Source organism: Cydia splendana, chromosome 5, assembly GCF_910591565.1.
Source record: "Cydia splendana chromosome 5, ilCydSple1.2, whole genome shotgun sequence".
Lineage (NCBI taxonomy): Eukaryota > Metazoa > Arthropoda > Insecta > Lepidoptera > Tortricidae > Cydia > Cydia splendana.
Genome location: NC_085964.1, coordinates 15337388 through 15357747, shown reverse-complemented (window position 1 = coordinate 15357747; position 20360 = coordinate 15337388). Strand labels below are relative to the sequence as shown.

Genomic DNA, 20360 nt, shown 5'->3' with positions numbered 1-20360 from the left:
ATAATAAAATCAATCAATTTTAGTATTACTTATAGAGAGGTTTATAAAATTAATTTTATATTTCTGTATACTAGTTAAAGAGCAGTGGTAGGTGTCTAGGATATTAAAATCAAGGAATATCATCTAAATTTCTATTCCAGAGAATGTTCATTTGTAGCCGACTAACATGATCATGATCCCAAGCTTAGGCGTAATATTTATCTCTAGGCAAACTCATTATAATCAATCGAACGTCACGTCATGCGCCAATAACTTTCAACTGTTACGAGTATTACCGTAGTGTGATTGACAGCACTGTTTACATAATCTATAAACAAAACTTTATTTTTGCGTCACTGCGTATATAATAGTGATTCAAATCTTGTAATTAAAATTTAAACCAATTCTTGGTATCTGATTCCTTTACAGTTGAAAAAGTCATTTTTTTGATAAAATCTAGTTTTACTCCATAAATAAGTTGGTTCTCTTCGTAAAGTGAAACTATATTTATTAGTAGGTACGAGTATAACAAAATTCCAAGTAGGTATGACAGAAACCAACATAAAAGTATTATTAAATTTAAATTCATATTTGAACAACAAAATGTATCAGGACTAAACACAAACAGCAAATGTAAGACAGTAAGACTACTAGTTCGCGCTAAACAGTAATCGATGTAGATACTCGTATAAGCAGGCCTTTACGAATTAATGTACAAATTAATCCCAGTTAACGTTCAGAAATGAATACCTATAGCTATAGCCTTATTTTGAATCTATACAGATATATGAGCCAGAAGCCACTGGATAATATATAGGCAAGCAGATTTAGTACCAGTAACACTTTCGAAGTTCCTGGGGTAAAAAGCAGTCTTTTGGATTATAACTAGATTAATGTTCGGCGACTGAAACTACTCTACAGAACTTTCGGAGTAAACGAGAACACGTTTTGTATTATTTTTAAGGTTCCGCAGAACTAAAACACGAACTGCCCGTGTTGGTTTTCCTGAGCTACAGTGTTTGCATTGCTCAACTTATGACCAGGCAGCACCGAGCTTGGTCTCAAAGTATTACCAGATTTTTCTTAAAAATCACTGAATGAAAACTTTTATATTACAACCGAACTTGCAATATATTAAGCTACTGCTCGAGTCCTGCACCGATATAGAGCTTTAAATCAAGCTCGGTGTAAATAAAACTACTAGAGTTGCATAGCCAAAACAAACACTGGGTCGCTCACAAGTTTCATCAGTAAAAGAGTATAAAATACAAAGAACACGAAAACAGCTCGCTACGGAATTTCTTGTCGCGACGCGAATCGGACTTGCGTAGTTTTTTTAACAAACCAAAACGTCTTCAGAGAATTTATTAGTGCGGAAAGTATACGGCGCGATTCGGGAAATGAATTAGAGATTCACTAGATATGAAATAGTAAAGATATGTAACGTTCCACGGCAAAAGGTACCTTATGGCGGCTGGCGCTTACGCTATTATTAACGCCGCTCCAATATTCAGCCGGAGCAATGGTACCTTTTGCCGTGGAACGTCACATATCTTTACTATTTCATATCTAGTGAATCTCTAATTCATTTCCCGAATCGCGCCGATAGTGAGTTAAACAGAAAGAAAAAAGTTAAGCTTCAATATATGCTTTTCCAATTTAGAACCTCGACCCACCGGTGCTGTGCCATCGGCGGAAAATATTTTTAGTTAGGCACTTTGCTGAATAACTTTTCCTGTTTCAAGACATAACTTTGTGAGTAAATTATGGTGGTTCGGTTTATAGAAACTTTATTTGTCTAAGAAATTACAGGAATTTCACTTATAAGACTACTTATAAATAGTTAACTTAAAAATTATAAGTTACACAATAAGCAAGCACTTATGACAATGTTCAATAATACACAGTTGCATTTAGATTTAAACTAATGATTCAAACACAGAATAAACTAAGATTGGAACTAAGAAGTGGTTCAGCTTTTTACGGGAACAAGTCTTAAAGTTTAAACTTTTTTCCGAAGACTTTTTTTGTCTAAACTAATGCCTGTAGTTAGTTTATAGGTCATATAAAAAGGTCTACATGTAATATAAAAATATTACGTTTAGAGATTTCTTCAACCCGTTTTTTTGAAAAACACTGACATCAAATTGATATGTAAATTATGTCATTTAGTTATAGTGTAATGTTGGGCGTTCGGGTAGATAATGAATACTAGAAAGTCTGCTGAATACTGAACATCTTTATTAAGTAAATTCGTGCTTATATACTAGTGGCCTACGTGAGTGGCATTTAGGTGACCTTTACATAAATGTAATTAGAATTATTGTTCATTTTAATAAATATATTTTCTATTTCTTAAATGTCACCTTAAATGTCACATGACGTGTTGACCCTAATACTCAACACGTCATGTCTCTACTACGATACGATACGAACATTCTTACACTCCGCCTCTGAAGAAATCTTCATCACATTCTAGAAATAGATCAATGTCTAAACACTCACCAAGTAAGGATCATTCTTCCAGTAAGTCTCCTAGGTTAAGGCCTGATAAGGAAAACGACGTCAAAGGAAAAGGCAAATTGCTTCCCAGTAAGGACAAAGCCAAGAAAACAAGAGATGTTATAACTCCTCCAAGAAAAATAAAAGAGGAACCTAAGACCCCTCCGCCAAGGCAAAAGCAGTCATCAATAACTCCACCTAGGAGCTATCAAGCTATCAAAAAGGAGCGATCAACAACACCACCTAAGAAAAAGCGCCCGACTACACCAGTCCGGAAAAATAGAGACAGCTCTCTAACACCACCTAAAAGTTATGCTAGGAGCCGGTCCTCTTCCGGTCTTCTTCTTCTTCTACGATAGTTAAATGACATCATTTAGATATAATTCTTATGTCAGTGTACGTTCGGATTGGCCTGTCAGTCAATATAGATGTAAGAGCGCACGTAGTAGTAGAGGTTAAACAACTGGGTCTTATCGCTAAAGAGAAATCTCTTTCAGACAACCTTTGGTTTTTATATTATATACTATATTTAATTGTTTGCATTAACGGCCAATTGCTTATAATAAGCTTCGAGTCGAAATAAATTCATTCCAATCCCGCTTAAGATGTGCTCCTGACGGCAAACAAACCGCGTTTACCGTTAAAAATCGAAAGCGAAACACTTGAGACGATCGAGTAGATAACGCTTCGAGAGGGATAATCTTTGGAGAGAGTTAGCGATATTGTTGTATTTGTGATTAAGACGGTGGGGATGGTAATATAGAAGACAAACACAAGTTTGCATAATGTCCTTGTGCTGGATTCGGTGAGAATCGTTCCTCATTAGGCAAATCGGACGGCGTTAGCGCACCCTATTAGTACAGTCAATGTTTGGAGATCCAATCAAGCGGCGCGCCGGCCCGTCGACGCTTAGTCAAAACCTATTGATTTAAATTTAAGATTTTCACACAGAGTAACAGGAATGCAATCCTATTAGCTGCTTCAAGCAGTTTTCATCTCTCGCAGTCTGTTTTGTACTTGGCACGAAACAAATAAATATTGCGATAAAAAGAATACTCGATAAAAAAATGGAAATTAAAACATGATCATCTCCCTGACATAACGCTGTTAAAAACTCGCTGAGTTAATAAAAACGTATGCACATTATAAATTTAATTACTACGCATGGTCATAAAATATCTCATTTGGATAACGGCCGCCGCATTCGAAAAGTATTTTAAATTGCCATTATATCAAAGGGGCACGATTCCCGCATCTTTATGAAAGCGTTACGGTAGATTTATGAATAAAACCTTTCAGGGTGGATGCAAAGCCGCAATGTAATTTAAGGCGTATAGCGTATAGCAGAGCGCGGCCGCCGAAATTAGACCGTTATCATTCCGCTGCCGTCGCCGCGGAGATCGCCACTTATATGAGCCAATACACCGAACGAACAGAATAAATTTGCTTTATACCAGACAGTTGACCTTCATCCGATATTGTTGCTGCCATACAAGAAAATATGTTGAAAATTCTCAACGTTCACCAGCTTTGTATTCGGTCCTTGCGTAGACCTATTTTTTACCCCACGGAGATGTAGTCGCATAGAAAATTTGTTGTCAGGGTAAGATTTTACAATTATGTATAGGAATACATATATAAATAGTCCGTAAAGAAATTACAACGATGCAAAATGAATATCGGCATTTGTTTTTTCAATCTAGTTTGAGTATCCAACTTAAAAAAAATATCTGCCTTGTATGATAGTCCAGTAGGAATTTAACATTCGTGACAAAATTCATTTGCTCACGTCAGTTTTGCGGTGTAGCTACGTCAGCGGCACGTCAGGCAACAGACCCAGAGCGCAGGAACCCTTTGTCTGAACTTTCTGTGAGGAATACCAATTAATATGTACGTCATACATACTTCACGTTGAAAAAAAAAAACTACATCGATTTAGTTCCCGAAACGGGAACAATACCACGTCACTGTATGTATTGCAAGCTGACAAACAATGGACGAGCACAGGGTACATTTTTTCCTTTTATTACCAACAACACCTTTGGTTGTTATGGCTGCATCGCATGTTTTGTGGAAATTGATCGCCATGTGAATTTGGAATGATGCTTTATTTACAAAAAATCAAAAAGCATTTATTTCGTTAAATAGTTCAACATAACACTCATGATTGGGACTTCCTAGTACTGCTATAGTATACACTTGTTAATCTAATTGAAAAAGGAGGAGGTTCCATATTCGTCGGAATATTTTTGTTGTTGTAGAAAAAGGTACCTAACTTTGTGTTAAAAAAGAGATGAACGCCATCTACGATTCTACGGTGGCAACCGATGTAAGCCCTTCAGAGTTATTCTGAAACGTGATAGTTAACTTAATAATTAGGAGAGTAGAGTAGTGTTGGCTTAAAGCAGGTTAAATTGTGCGCTCATTGGCCGTTGCCATGCGTAATTCATGGCTGCGCGACGCATTCCAAATGTAATTTCACACGTGGACTCTCTTCGTTAAGTAACGTTTGCTGTTAATAATAAGTAACTTCGTTGAAACTCTACCCGTAAATTTGTTGGTGTAACCGCTACCCGTAAAATGCTGAATTTACAATTACGACCAATTCTTCTTTTATTTCTTGCAACCTGATATTTGTAGCTAATGTTGTGGCTTTTAAAATAATAGCGAGAGTGTCAATTAATAATGCTTCATTTACACTTCTACAAAATATTTTTATACTTCGATCAATGTCAACTTTATTCATAATCAATATAATCATTAGTTGCGAATAATGCGTGTTCGGTTCAGATTAAGTAATATACAGGATGCATTATATAAAAGGGTCTTTAAAATCAGCTACTACATACATTCAGGTGTTTTATTTTCCTAATAAAATTATGGCGGGCAAACAAATTTCTTAATTAGTACAGATCTTAAAATCGTATTAATTATATCATGCTTTTATAATGCTCTGTAGCTTGTAGTTGTCTCCAATAAGCCTCAATGGAAATATGGTAGAACACTCCCACTCCCACTCTTAGTAGGAACTAAGAGTGGGAATTAGCGTCGAAGGTGGTCCAAGCGATTCATAAACCAGGCACAGCCGGTAATGGCTTCGTCAAAAGCCCTTTGTGTATTTAAGTCGTCTAAATAGAGAAGGATGCAAAATATGAAATCAATTGGAACCGACTTTTCCATTAATAAAGGAAGGAAGGAAGGACGCCGTGTCCTCTCTAATTAGAGTTCGCGAGTCGAATTTTGAATGCGTCGCCCGCTGTTTTACTAATGGCGAGCTGAAATAAAAGTTTATATTTACTGTGCGTGGGCTCTCTCTGTCAATGAATATTTATGCTTTTTGCTTCACGTTTTTCACCTCAAAGCCAAAAGTTTTACTTCGGAACTTTTTATTTAGCGGTTTTTCTTACGTATTTTCTTATACTTGGCTAAGATAGTTACAGATTTCCATTAACGTGTGTGCCATGAATTTAAAAACTTTGTTGTGTTATATTCGGTTTAGAATGTGTTATTTAACATCAGCACACTGTTGTTTTAAGACGTATTGATTGTAGCAAACCGTAAGTATTATGAGTATTAATTACAGTATTCTAAACATGATCGCTACACCACTAATTTTGATATGTACGCAAATTGAACAAAATCCAATAAAGCTGTGTTAGTATCAATAGAGGCGCTTTGGAGTTCGTTACATCGAGGTACATCCATCTACCTACTACGCGTAGCTATCATTATTCCCGCGGATAGAATTCGTGAATTAGCATATGGGGTAAGACGACACGCCTCGCAGTGTCGTTGTCGCCTCCGTCGAATCATTTGTTACAACAGCAATAAAGCGGAGGATTAACAGGCGACAGAGGGGCCTATGCGGCGACAAACTTCGCAATAAGTGCGCGCGTTCCGTCGCCGAGAGTCGCTTTACAAGAGTAATGATGGTTAATTTTAATGACGCGTCGTCGACCAGAACGACGCTGGGCGCGAGCGCGGGCCCGGCTCCAGCCCACCGCGCGCCGCCGCCGCGCGGCCCGCGTGCGTGACGCGACTCCACAACTACCAATATTGGAAGACGCTACGATGTCGACCGAAAGTCCGACGATAAATTTAGTTATTACTTGTGAAAATAGACGGAAGGAGATCGCTAACTTGTCCTCGTGAGAAGATAATGGATCATTCGGGGGGGCTGTTTTAGTAACTTTACGAAAAAGGTCTCGTTAAAAGCCCCTTTATGTGACGAGTTTACTTAAGTATTGTTCGAGATAGGCGCATTTAAAGAAAATATACGATACGAGTTTCAGAAGAAACTTCAGTTAGAGCGGCTTCGATTAGATCACGATATTTATTAAATTTAAGATCACAAAGCCGGTATCTTCTAAAATAAAAATAAAAGTAAGCTTCATATTATAATAATAAAACATAATAGGTAGTTGGTCAAAAGATATTTGATATACTTAAGTAAGTTATGTATATTTATTTATGTAAAACATCCAAGACTCAGTCAAGTCAGGGCCATCACAGTCTAGACCAGACAGATCATTATTCATTAAAAAAAAAGACGAAATGCTTTATTTTTCCTTACCTACGGCTGCCTTGTAACAAAAAAAATGCTATAAAATTATTCCAGCGTGTGAATCAATTATTTCGTTACGCTAGAACACGTTAAAAAGTATATCATTGTAGATATAACGAGATCCATTGCTATTCTCGTAGCATTTATCATGTAATGTTTGTCCACAAACATGTGACATTCGCTCTGTTTGACTGAAATGAACATTTTGTATATTATGCAGACCGATATCGATATAATATTAAAGTCAGCCCGGCGGCATTCATATTGCTCGATACCAGAGCATCAACGCCGTAGAAATGGCATAGCTGCCAGTGACAACATTGCCTGAACTGTATAATGCTAAACAAATAGTATTCATTACATTCATTCATTGCATTTCATGCATTCATTGCACACAAATAAAAACACATAAGTTAAGTTTATAACACAAAGTAAACTATGATAGGAAACAAGCGAACGTACCTATTAATGAACATGCAATTTGGGCTAACGTTCTATTTTAGCCAACTTCTAAAATTGAAAAAGTTTTACTAAGAGGCCGATTCGAACGTACACTGACATCAGTATGATATTTGAATGATGTCATTTAATTATTGTGCATCTCGTTCGGGCCAATACATGTACGGACAAGTACGAGCGAAATGCTTACCATCCCGCATCCCGCATCTGTTTGGTATCATTTGTTACCATCAGGTGATCCGTCTGCTCGTTTGCCTACTATATCATTAAAAACATAAGAGCTATGTGACATATTTTTGAGATGATTTGTGCGCCCATATATTTACACTTGACTGTACGACAACCAAGGCGCAAAGTTTTATAAACTCTTAATATACTTAAGTATGTTTACGCAGGTACCGTACTTTATAAAAAATCACAAGTTTTGAAAATGGTCAACAACAGGTAGAGTTTAAAAATACACTGTGTACGTTTTAATCAAGAATGCTCCGCTTTCTGTTATGCATGATGGCCATCGCAGAACGGCAGTTGATTTGCAAACAATATATTGTTGACAAATGCACGGGCATCCATCACGAAAACGTTTATTGTATTGGGCAACGTAACATTTATTTCTGCCATTTAATGATTCAATTATCAACGTAACTCTGTAGCAGGACTTTTCAATGTACATATATTACATATGTACGTTACTGGATCAATTTCTCTTGTATATTTTGTCTGGCTAAAAACCTGCACTTACAGAAATTAGTGACATACATAATCGGTAGATTTAAGTTTATTTAAACCCAATCACATCTATGTAGTATAAATTGGACAGTGTTGAGTTATGTCATAAAGTAGGTTTATGAATACGACTTAAAAATTCTAAAGAATGTTACTTTTCTAAGAATTTGAATTGAACTACTAAAGCATCACGACGTGATTAACTAACGTTGTAGGCAGTAGGATAGGTAGTAGGTGTAGTAACGTTCAAGTACCGTACGGTAAGTGAATGGAAAAGAACGAGGTAACAATATTGCTCACGCCACCAAATTGAATAAACACATCACCGTTCACCTTAAACGCCAAAAAGGCAAGTCCAATAACGGCGGGCTCTACGATAAAATATTCCTTCGCAAACGTGATACGTGTGCCATCTACTTAACCAGGTCAGGTAAACTGAATAGTTTTAAGGAGACGATCTAACAAACAATTTTATTGTGTTTACAGTTTTAGAGATTATATCATAATCGGCATTTTTCCCACCATTTAGGGTAGAATGCGTCCCAGTCGTCATCACATAACAGGGTCGAGTTGAGAAAACGAGGGGAGGCCCAGCAGTGGGACACCAAAGTAGGCTAGCAAAAAAAAATCATAATCGCGCATTCCAAAAGATAATTAGGAAGAAAGATTTGTAGTAAGGACGATATTATGAAAGGAAAAGTATAAGAATAGATGAGCATCTCATCTAACTTTTAATATGATGTAGAATGTGGCTAATATTCTATATAAATTACCTATAGTCAAACTACCTAGCAGTTTTGTAAGCGTTGTTCAATTTTTTTTTCAAATTTGACTAAACAATAATACAATATCTGTCCGAAACAAGTGTACTAACATATAGAAGAAGAAATTTGAAACGAAATGAAGTTATCCTAGATTTTCTCTGTTATATAAATAAATATATTTATTATATCAATATCTTTATTATTGAAATATAATAATAGACTTAGCTTTTTCATTTATTGACTAAAATGCGGGCAGAATCTATAGAAGCAAAGACGTCAAATGTACCTAAATGTATACTTATTTAAAAAGTAAGCCGCCGTTCACACACGTCACGTATTGGCTTCCTTTAATACAATTTGTTGGAAGACGGGCCACGCGGCGCATGCAAACGTGTCCCTTACACCCCATAACACAACAATTCATCTCAATTTTCACCCACGCCCCACTCCCCACTGTTGGGCACTGGATTTTCGGTAAACAAGTTTCTGGAACGATAAGTTACTTTCGTCGTTAATAATATTAAATACAAATAAGCAGTTTGAATATACATTAGTGAACATTGTCGACTACAATAAAAAAATAAGTAAAATATATATCTGCATTATTCATAGCCCTGAGACAAACAGGCAGTAACTTATGGCATCCCTGTGCCTGCCGAAGCCTGGTAATGCTCGTGCCTAATTTCTGCTACGCCTAGGCCCGTCGTATTGAATCATGAAGTCTTAGCGGTATCCCACATAACATGCTCATAATACAATGCCGACCTGAAGGTACACACACCAGCGTAGGCCATGGATTATCGGAATTTATGACGCACGTGTGACGCACCTCGCGTCGGGGACCGAGAAGAAAAATATTATGGCCGGAGAGCTTAAATATTGATGGATTTATGAACGTGTTCAAAATTATGACAGACTTGAGCTACCGCTATCTTTATTGAGACCTATCTTACAACGATTTATGCGTCTTTACTCTGAGAGGCGTTATTACATTTTTGGTTTTATTAAAGATGTCTTGAATTTTAAGCTTTATCAACTTGAGCAACGTTTGAAAATGGTTCATTGTAAGCGTGTCCTATTTACTCCTAATGGAACACAGACGGTTTATTATATTAAAATTTAGGGTGAGATGCTGGTTAGTTGTGTGTTACTGCGTATGCACTGTTATGCTCCCTGATAAAATTGGTTGACCTGTTTTGTAACAGTTTTCTGTAGTAAAAGTCAGAGATTATTTGACGTGAACAATTTTTAACCTACATGACAAAACCTCTTGGTTAATAATTAATAATGTACTTTATAGTAGGTATGAAGGCATTTTTAAAATCTGGAAACCATAAGATAATTTTATTTGGTGGTATGTACTTTTTTCAGTTACATTACAACTTAACCAAAAATGTCCCTCATATTTTCTTCCTATAGACCTGATAGATTTATCGTAAGGCGGTAGGATCAGTGCGGGGTGAAGGTTAAGCACATTTGTATGGTAAGGTCTCGCCAGGATCTATGGTGCGAGCGCATCAATCATAATGAAAATGTAACGCACACAAATGGCTCTGACCAATTCAATGTATAATTTCTGGCGGGGATCTCGCGGGATTTGCTCAAGACGTATTATGGATACACATATTTAACTGATATTCACAAAAAATGTCAGATAAAACATTTGGAAATCTAGCATTTGCATTAAAATAATAAATCAGCTGTGGTGAATTAATTGTTTTGTTTTCTAACATTTTACACGTTTGACATATTGTGTAAATATTGTAAATTCCGATATAACTTCGTTCTTTCATGAGGACTAAACGTGTATTTAACCAACAGATATTTTGACGAAAAGAACTTTCAGAAATTATAACGTCTAAATTGCTTAACAAAGCAAGTAAGTAATTTAAGTAGCATAAAGTATCCGGCAAAAGTGAAACAATAAAAAATATTTCTTTATATCCACCTTTGCCAACGCAATGCGTAATGGAGAATTAGAAATAGATTTTGAAGATGACAAACCGAATTAATATTATCATAGCACATCTCAGTGGTTTATTGACACTGTATATTAAATAGTTGGCGTGCGTCATTACCTAAGTAGTAACTTGCAAACGTCGTCAAACAAAACAGAATAGAAGCTTCGATGCTGTTGTTGTAAACTTATTGTCACTATAATCGCTTCGCGACTCGAGCGGCATTGGCATTGTGCATTCATACGTCTGATGTAGTTGAAAAGAAAATATTTTCTTGCCGAGTGCTGGCAAACTAAATCATTTGGAGGAAGAATATAAGTAACAGACAGATAGCACAACTTGAGGTGAGAATAAAGTTTGAGTGGAAAAACTTATCCCTGGAAATCCGCATTCGCGAGCCGCGTCTCTCTGCCCCCGGGATACGTTTAACAATTTGTAAGTTATTTATTGTGCCCAGAAATATGATTAACCCTTTTAAATTTAACCGCTTTGCCAGTTTACCGGCTGTTTGTGATAAATTGCATCTCTTTGTTTCATAAATTCAAAAGAGATTGCCAACATAAACAAGGTCGCTGAAGGTGAGAAAACTGGACAGAGAATTTGGGGCTGCGTATTACGCATCCCATGATATTTATTCATTGGAATACAAGTAAACATAGTATATAGCTTGACATTGTTTGAGGTCATTCAAGTAAACATTGAATTTACTTATACATTTTAGCATATTTGATTCTGACTACATTCTGCATAACTCTATACCGCTAACAAATAAATCTCACTTTATCTTAGTCATTCTAACCGCCATTAAAATCACGAAACTGCTTAATGTATGTTTGGTAAACTCTAACGTTTCTTGAGCAACTATTTTTCACAAGTTCTAAATATTTTGCAGTCGACGTAGTTGGCACGTTTCGAACAAAGTTGGTCGGGTTATTACAGCTAAACGAAACTATTACTTATGAAAACTGAGTTAGCATGCAAATCTTAGTCCATTCGTGCTGCAGAGCTGCTTACATAGCACTATTTAGCTCCGGGTATTCTCTCACGCCACCTAGATGGCTCGGCATGCGACTCTCCGACCTCGCCTAAACATATTGCTGCATTTTGTTCTAGAATATCGGCCTTCAACGAAAGGTCATTTCAGCCATTGTACTCTACTAACACTCACAGAGCATCTTAACACGTTCACTGCGTTACGGGGGCTTTTGAAGACCGTACGATGTCACCATTCAGTGCGGAGACTAAAAAATCGTGTTAACTCGCTGGTGCGGAAGCTGTATCTTGGATATTTTTATGACTATGATAAAGACAAATATACATGAGTTTCTTGTCAAAAGTATAACAAAGTGGTATATTCAAAATATACGAGGTCTCAGGAACCCCGTACCGACCAGGGAACAAATTTCGCCTTCTGGTGCGATACGGGTTCCAGTGAACCCCGTATGGATTTCAGCTGGCCCGTACCGGGTTATGACCACAAAGTCACTAGTGCAGTCAGCATTGCAAGACTTCTTATCGATAAATTAAAAATAATGCGTTTGGGACGCATGCTAGAATGGTGTTATTGCAAAAACAATGTAGTTAACAATTGGTATAATTTGGAACAAGTAATATACTTCACGAGATATCATATCACTGAATGTTACGTATTGTTGATGGCTGTTCAGTAATATTTACACCAATCAGTTCCAGACAATTTGTATCCGAAAGTGATGTTTTTAATATTAAAACTAGGTTTCAACCTGAAAAACGATGTCTAATTATTACTATAGTAAGCGCTAAAATTATCGTTTGTTTTATTTCCCATTACTATTAATTTATCGACATAAATAAGGTATATGCGTTACGGGGTTTGCTAAGCCTCGTAGTTTTTCAATTTTAATGCGATACGGGGAGTAAATAACCCCGTCCTTTCATTTCTCTTGCATTGCATATGTTTTTATCGTATCTACGTGCGAAGGGAACATGACGTAGGTAATTTCATACTCTTTAAATTTGTCAGAAAAAAAATTATACAATAAAATATTTCAGGACTTTATAGCAGTTTTAACAGACTTGGGTGTACGGGGCACTTTTATACCCGTAACGCACCAAGGTGTAAACCACTACGGGGCGGATTAGGCCTCGTAACGCACTACATTTTAGGTAAAGGTTTTGGCTTACCGCAGTGAACGTGTTAACCCTTATCTTGGCAAGGCTCAAAATATCTCAATAATATTTTTTTATGTTTTTCGTCACCTATTGACCATATTAGACTATTAAAAAATAAGGGGAAAATACAGGATTTTCCAGTTTCGGAAAATCATATGTATCATATTTGATACAATGCCAATCCCTCGACAAAATTGTTACCTACTTTTTAGAAGAAAAATGTGGATCTTATTAAAAATAAAACATGTAATGCAACAGAAATTATCATTTATTGCTAATTCAACGCAACCTAAAGCATCAGATGACTATTACACCTGTAAAAATAAATTATATCTACGAATACCTGATCACATGGGCGGAAAATTTGATCCCGTAAAGTTTCAAAAAAGTCGCCAGCAAAAAGTTGAGTAAAATATGAAAAGTAAATAAATAATTATAAGTCAAAAAAAAACATTTATTTTTATTTTAGGGGCATTTTTTGCCATGCACATATTTTCCGTGCTACGGGCTACGGCGTAGCAATAATGCTACAGCATACGAATATACAGTTAAATAACATTTAGTACTTAAAAAAAACAAAGTTCAATAACTAAATAATATAATATTAAATACTTGAAACATGTTTTGTAACCCCACAAACATAAAAATATTTAAAAAAAACATGTAAAACTATTTTGACGATAACTTGGCAATGTATTAAATGTAATACAATCCTTTCGACATGTACATTTCTGAGTTCTTGGCAATGTATCAAATATAATACATAACAGTTTCATGTAAGGTTCTGTGTATTAAATGTTTTTAAATTCGAACGCATCAAAATGTAAATTATGGAAAAATATATACTAATCTATTAAGAAATAAATGCAAAACTTCCAGTGCGAACCGAAATCAGTTGTTTCCGTGGCACCATGTTGATTATTACTAATTAATTTACAATGACACTTGTGTCCATTATTTTTTTCTATAAGAAAGGAGGGTAGCTGACATATTGATGGCAGAATTATATGGTTAGGTAATAAAATGAACTTGCTAGATTTTTTTAAGTTCCATGTATCACGGGTATTATAATGCCAAGATAAGTGTTAAATTGTATTTCGTGCAATAGCACGAGTTCGCTTAGCTGTCACTATCGATAAAATGACAGTTATGACTGTCGGTTTTATTACAAATTAATTATATGCTATTGCATATATAGGTAAATCAAAAAATATAAAAAAACTTTTTTGTATATTACTCATATTTTTTATTATACATATACATATATAAAAAATATGTATGAGTAACTATATAGTTACTCATACATATTTATTAGTATGAGTAACTATATAGTTACTTATACATATTTTTTATCTTACTTTATACAAATTGAAAGGCTATTTGTACTCGAAACTAGACGCAATTTAAAGCATTTTATCTCTAAGACTAAAGGGGTTTTTATTAATTCAAATGAACTTATGAAAAAAATACGTGGCTATACTTAAATGGGTGGCAGTTTTAACGGTACTAAGTTTAAGTGAGTTAAGAAAATAGGTTTAACCGAGACCACGGAAATATTATTAAGTGCTGATAACTTTTGACCTTTACTCGTGAATTTACAATTGAAACAGCTAGGATATAAACGAGTTAAAGTCACTGCATCAAGACAGACAGATTCAACTGGAAACTTCAGACTCTATAAGAACAATTAAAATGTACGTAAATAATGTAAATAAAAGCTTTCCTTAGCTTACTTACCCTCGCTAATTAGATAGAACTTTGTTGATCGTTACCTGGAAAAGAGACGAAAACATTATTTTAACGTGAAATAACACTTTTCAGTTTGATTAGTAAGACAGGATTAACCTATTGATATAACATGTATAATAAAAAAGTAGTTTCTACAATCAAGGACTTTGGATTGACAGGTCGGGCCAGTTACCAAATAAACATTCCGAAAAATATGCGATTAAATATCAAATGAAATATGTTTACAGCACTTGTGGCGTACTTATACATGAGAAAATGTATATGACACATGATATAAGTCACGCTATCTCAAAGCTTCGTGATGGATGTGAGAAATCACACAACTTGTTAACTTATTGTGATCAAATACATCAGCGAAAACGAAAAGCGTGCTTCCTTGTCGGACGTCCATTACTTTGGCAGGAAATTTTGGTAGGTACTTTGAATTCTTGGTACGCACCTATCATTCTTTTTCATTAAGTATTTTTACTCTCGGGCTTGTGGATTATAATACCTTGTCGTAGAAATTACTTTTCTGTGTCGTGACATTGATTGATTTGCTTTTAAGGAATGCGGGTGTTAGTATTTGAATGTATGCTTGAGTAAAGTTTGTTTAGCAATAACGCAAATATTGACCGTGAGGTTATGTTGACTGAGGATGTTGAATCTGCGGTATTGGGACTAGGGAACTCTAACACTAACACTAAAGTAATTGTTAATTAACCAAATATATATGTATACAATTCTTTGTATCTATTTGCTCTTTACATTTATTGCAAAACACTTCTAAAACCATTTGATTGCAGTCTTTGAGACACATCTGTTATCTTTTACCCAGTAAATATAACACAAGTCAATATTTCCTAAGTAAGAAACAAGCGAGATTTTTGATTTTATTTGCATATTTCTAACTAAAATATTATATTACCGATGGTAAAAATGTATTCATTTATGACTGTACGGGAACTGCAAACCGAGCTTCGAAGGAGAAATGCTACAGTTGGTGGATAAAAAGCTGATTTGGTATAAAGATAATCACTTAATATATTTGAGGTTATCTTGTGTATTTTACCATTTATTCAAATTTTCGAAGGCTCACGTGCAGTTTTTCCTTTTATATTACAAGTGTACGATCGAAAACAAAGCTTTGGTGTATACCTGGATCACCTGGATGTACAAGAAGGCGTTTCATATACGCCCGCCCTACGACACTATCAGATAGGTACACAAAGTCGTGATGCGTATGGAGTACAGCATGTGTGGCCAAGCCATTATGCTCTAAATTATGTACTACTTCATTAAAACTTAGCTTACCTCTATATTTACTCTTTCCAAAATATTTATCTTCCTTAAAATGCAGCCTATAAAAACGGTTTATGTCATTTGCCTTAGTTTTTGATACTCAAAGCTTTTTCTCGCCGATTTATGCATATCGGGTCCTTGGGGAAAAAAGGGAGATCCTATATTTCCACAATTTGTCGCACAATATTGGAGTATTTTGGAGAAAAAGGAGAATGTTTACAATTTATTTGAAAAAACGTGTGATTTGACAGTGGCAGCAACTCCATTATGTAGGCGCCACCTGGCGTGATAAAATGTCAGTTTGCCTCCTCGTTAGAAAATAACTTTATACTTGTCTATTATTTTGGCGAAGCCATAGCAAACCTCTTTGGATTTTGTTCGGTTCGCTTAGTTGTCACTATCGATCAAATGACAGTTATGACTTATGACTGTCGGTTTTATTGCAAATTACTGAAATTAATTAATTTATTTAAAATATTATAAATAATTAATGTTAGATTGACCGACTCAACAAACTTTGTTTTTAATATGTAATTGTTTTTATCGATTACCTATGCTATGCAGTTCATTCGCGCAAAATGTGTAGTGGGTGATGTTATTATTAGGAACAAATTGGAAAAAAGTATAATAAATTGGATTTTATGGAACAAGTAAGTATAGTGTGTATAAATAAAGCAGTTTTAAATTAAATACATACGTAGCTACTTGTATTTTCGTCATCATCCTCGCGCAGTCAGTTAAATCAGTTAATGAAAAAACAGCTTTGAAATAAGTTATATTATAATGTATTGCGTCTAGCGTATGGTACAATATACGTTAGATGCAATTATTCCAATTAAATAATTTTCTAAACGCACAGTTGTGTACAACAGACCTTGGACCTACTCTGGAAGGAATTCGAGATTCCAACCCAATACGACTTTGTACGAGGCAGGGGCCGATTGACTAGATTAGGAGACAATAAAAAAGTTACAGTTATACATATCTTCATAAATAATGCCTCATCGTATTGATTAATTGATTAAGTGGTTCATTCTACGAACTTTTAATAACCATTGTTTAGTTTATAAAAATATTTGTATCATTATTATTTATAAAAAAACTTGCACCTGGAATTTAGGGTTAAAATGGTCGCAATAACTTAAGTCTGGCTGAAATATGACGTACGTAGGGAGTCTAAATGTCCTGAGTTACGCAAAGTTCTTTGAATTCCATTATACTTACATGAGACCCACTTTTATAAAACTCCTATATCATCTCAGGACAAATTTAAATACCTACCTATGTCAGATAAACCGTAAATGATCGTTTCAACCGTTGAAATACATGTATCATTGATACAAGCCTTTATTTTGTTTCTGTTTGGTAAATTCAAGGAATGCAAGAAATAAATATAAGCAGACGAATGTTTACAGTACTCAAGAATTTGAGATTTAGAAGAAGTAAGTTTAGGCTGTGGCGTGGCCGGGATGAGTGCGATAATGGCGTGTCACTCATGCGGCACTGGATGCTACAGATTTACATCCCGGTGATTTATGACTTCTTCATACACAGGAAAAAATACACAGGGGGCTGTATAGCTTCTGCACAGGGGCGTACAGTCAGCAGCACAAGTTGCTAAGCGGGCCAGGTGTTTAAAAATTATTTTGACGCAACATTATTGTTAAGAGAATAAGAACGTGCCACGGTAATTTTGAAAACCTCGCCCGCTTAGCAACTTCTGCTACTGACTGTACATGGATCTAGCGAGAGCTAAACAAAACTCATATTTACAATGTACATACTAAATGCATACAAATCTTTGACTCGTATTTTGAATAATTCCAACAGACATTCCTATTTAAATGCGTAGTCGTATAAAATTTTTAAACTTATGTAATATGAACAGTACCTAACTAATTGAATCAGTAACATGACGACGGTAGTTTAAAAAGTTGTTACCTTATTTGTATCTTCACGTTAGCTGTTTAACAATGGTTATATAAAGTTAGCATTGTGTCAGGTTATCAATCACATCACGCCGTATACCGTAGAGTTGTATTATATTATTAAAACCTACATACATGTCTGTTTTAATATACCGTATTTAACATTTCAACGAATGTTAAATAAAAAGTAAACATCAACCTTTTAAACGTACTGTAATTTGCAATTTGAATACGCAGACAAATTAATCCAGCGAAAAACGAAGTAAAAGGACGCAGAGTAGCGTGAGAACGACGGTCTCCCGAAATATGTGGCGAAGGATACCACGCAATCTGCACGTGACGCGCGAACTGCCGGGATTACTCGCTTCTAACTTGAGGTTGTACCCACACTTTTAATTGTTCTATTGTAGTTTATAAGTAGCTTTTAGTACTCTTATATAATGCACCACTCCTCTACCCGAATGTTGAAAAAAAAAGGTAAATGTTTTTTTTATATATATTAATATAACTATTTACCCACCCGAAGCTGTCCATCCGACAACTAGCCCAATTTTGCAATTTTAACACGCTATTATTTTGAGCATCGACTGTTCTTATTAATAAATCTTGCTGTTATATTTAAAATCAGGCTGAAAAAGTGTCCAAGTGACACTACTAAGTACAGGTACGAATGAAGTATGTGGCTACTTTGTTATTCAGTTCGCGTACCTCAATTTCAAAGGTGGCGTTTGTTATACCCTAACAAAGAAAATCTCGGAAAACGTTTGGACAGAAATAAAAAAAAAAACCACTAACTAATTTTCGTTTTCGAGTCTCCTGTGAATACTCGTGAACGTGTGGAAAATATCTGAGGTCCTTTGACGTGTTTTCGCTTGTAGTAAGATAATAACCTGTCTTGTTTCGCGCCGTACGTCACGCCCCGCCGTTTCTGTCTCTGAGCGTGCAACAGAGAGGGATCGCGCTAGGCGGAATGTCGGTTTGTCACTAACGCATCATTTGCACTGTTTGCTAGACCGTTATATGGGCTTGTTTTTGGCAAACTTGCTGGCGTATTGCGAGGGCCGCCTTTCAGGCCGGCTCGGGGAGCGTTAAGTTCACGCAGGAGAATTGGTTGCCTTCATTACAATTAACGGGCTCTGTTTTCGCGTCTGGCGAAATACTGTTATTTAGACTAATTAACCGAGTATTGTGATGTGATAGGGGGGAGAATAACAAAGGTTTTAAGTTCCATTCCGGTGCTTATAGCCAACAGTACAATACAAAACTTGCTTAGCAAATTGTAATGGCTACGACTGAAATAGCTGTCATTCGCGTTGATAATTTTCCTAAATTATCAACGCGTCGACGAAGTTTGTTTAAGTATTGAAGAATATTAAAAGTAATGAAAAGTTTTGAAAGCATTTTTTTATTTAAATAGGTTAGGTGCATATATCAAAAATTGTATTCAAGTTCTTGGGGCTTTAACCAATCTTTTGACCTCTTTAAACATTTATTTTGACGGTTTATTTAAAAAAGTTAGTTTTGAAAATATTTTATTTATTTGAAATTCAATAAAGTAAATATACTTATTTCGGTTTTATTAAAGTAATTTATATTACATTGAAGGAAATTAGACAGAACAATCTCTTAGTGAATAAAATCGCAACGATATGTTAAAATATTCTCCAGTTCAATTTGCGTTGAAAATGTGTCCCTCCCTTGTAATGGCTAAATGTATATTAATGTGCGTCCCCGGCCACTACAGTGATATTGTGTTCTTTTTATTATTCGACCTCTAAAGCTTTTACTATAGAGAGCTAGTACCGAGGCGTTCCTTTTACGGTTTCAAGTAATTTCATTGTATGGTGTGGGCAACAAAGACGCCAATGCTAAGAATCCACAGTATTATGTAACATTGTCCTTATGTCCAGCCGTATTGAAGATTGGTTTACGGACTTTACGGACAAACTAGCTCACTAACCTTAACTATACTCTGTATCTTTAGGTATTTAATAGTACATTATTGTCGAGGCTCGGAAGTAGCTACTTGCAGGCTGAGGATTCGTTTTAAACGGACGACCTTGGGAGTCCGTTTAATTGAATCCGAAGCCAGCAAGTAGCCTTCCAGCCGAGTCATATATAGTGCTTTTCTCAAAAATGGTGCAAGAAATATAAATATCATAGAAATATTTTACAAAAGCAACGTTCTTACGTATATATTTTCACAGAAAAAAGTAGAAACAATTGAAAAAATTTGCTTTGCCGCCTTTTTATTATTTTAATAAAAAAATAGAAATGTATTTTTCTGCCGAAAATACGC

At 35.4% G+C, this 20360-nt stretch overlaps 1 protein-coding gene and 1 long non-coding RNA gene across 4 annotated transcripts in view; one reads left to right on the top strand and one right to left on the bottom strand.

Annotated features, from left to right (window-relative positions):
- LOC134790798 (protein muscleblind-like) overlaps positions 1-20360 on the bottom strand; it is a 402804-nt gene that overhangs the window by 283141 nt on the left and 99303 nt on the right. The window lies entirely within an intron of this gene.
- Positions 16556-20360, top strand: part of LOC134790818 (uncharacterized) — a 91988-nt gene continuing 88183 nt past the window's right edge. For both annotated transcript variants that reach the window (XR_010144221.1, XR_010144222.1), the window contains exons 1-2: positions 16556-16783; positions 18299-18438. This is a non-coding gene — a long non-coding RNA (uncharacterized LOC134790818). The remainder of the gene's footprint in view (positions 16784-18298; positions 18439-20360) is intronic.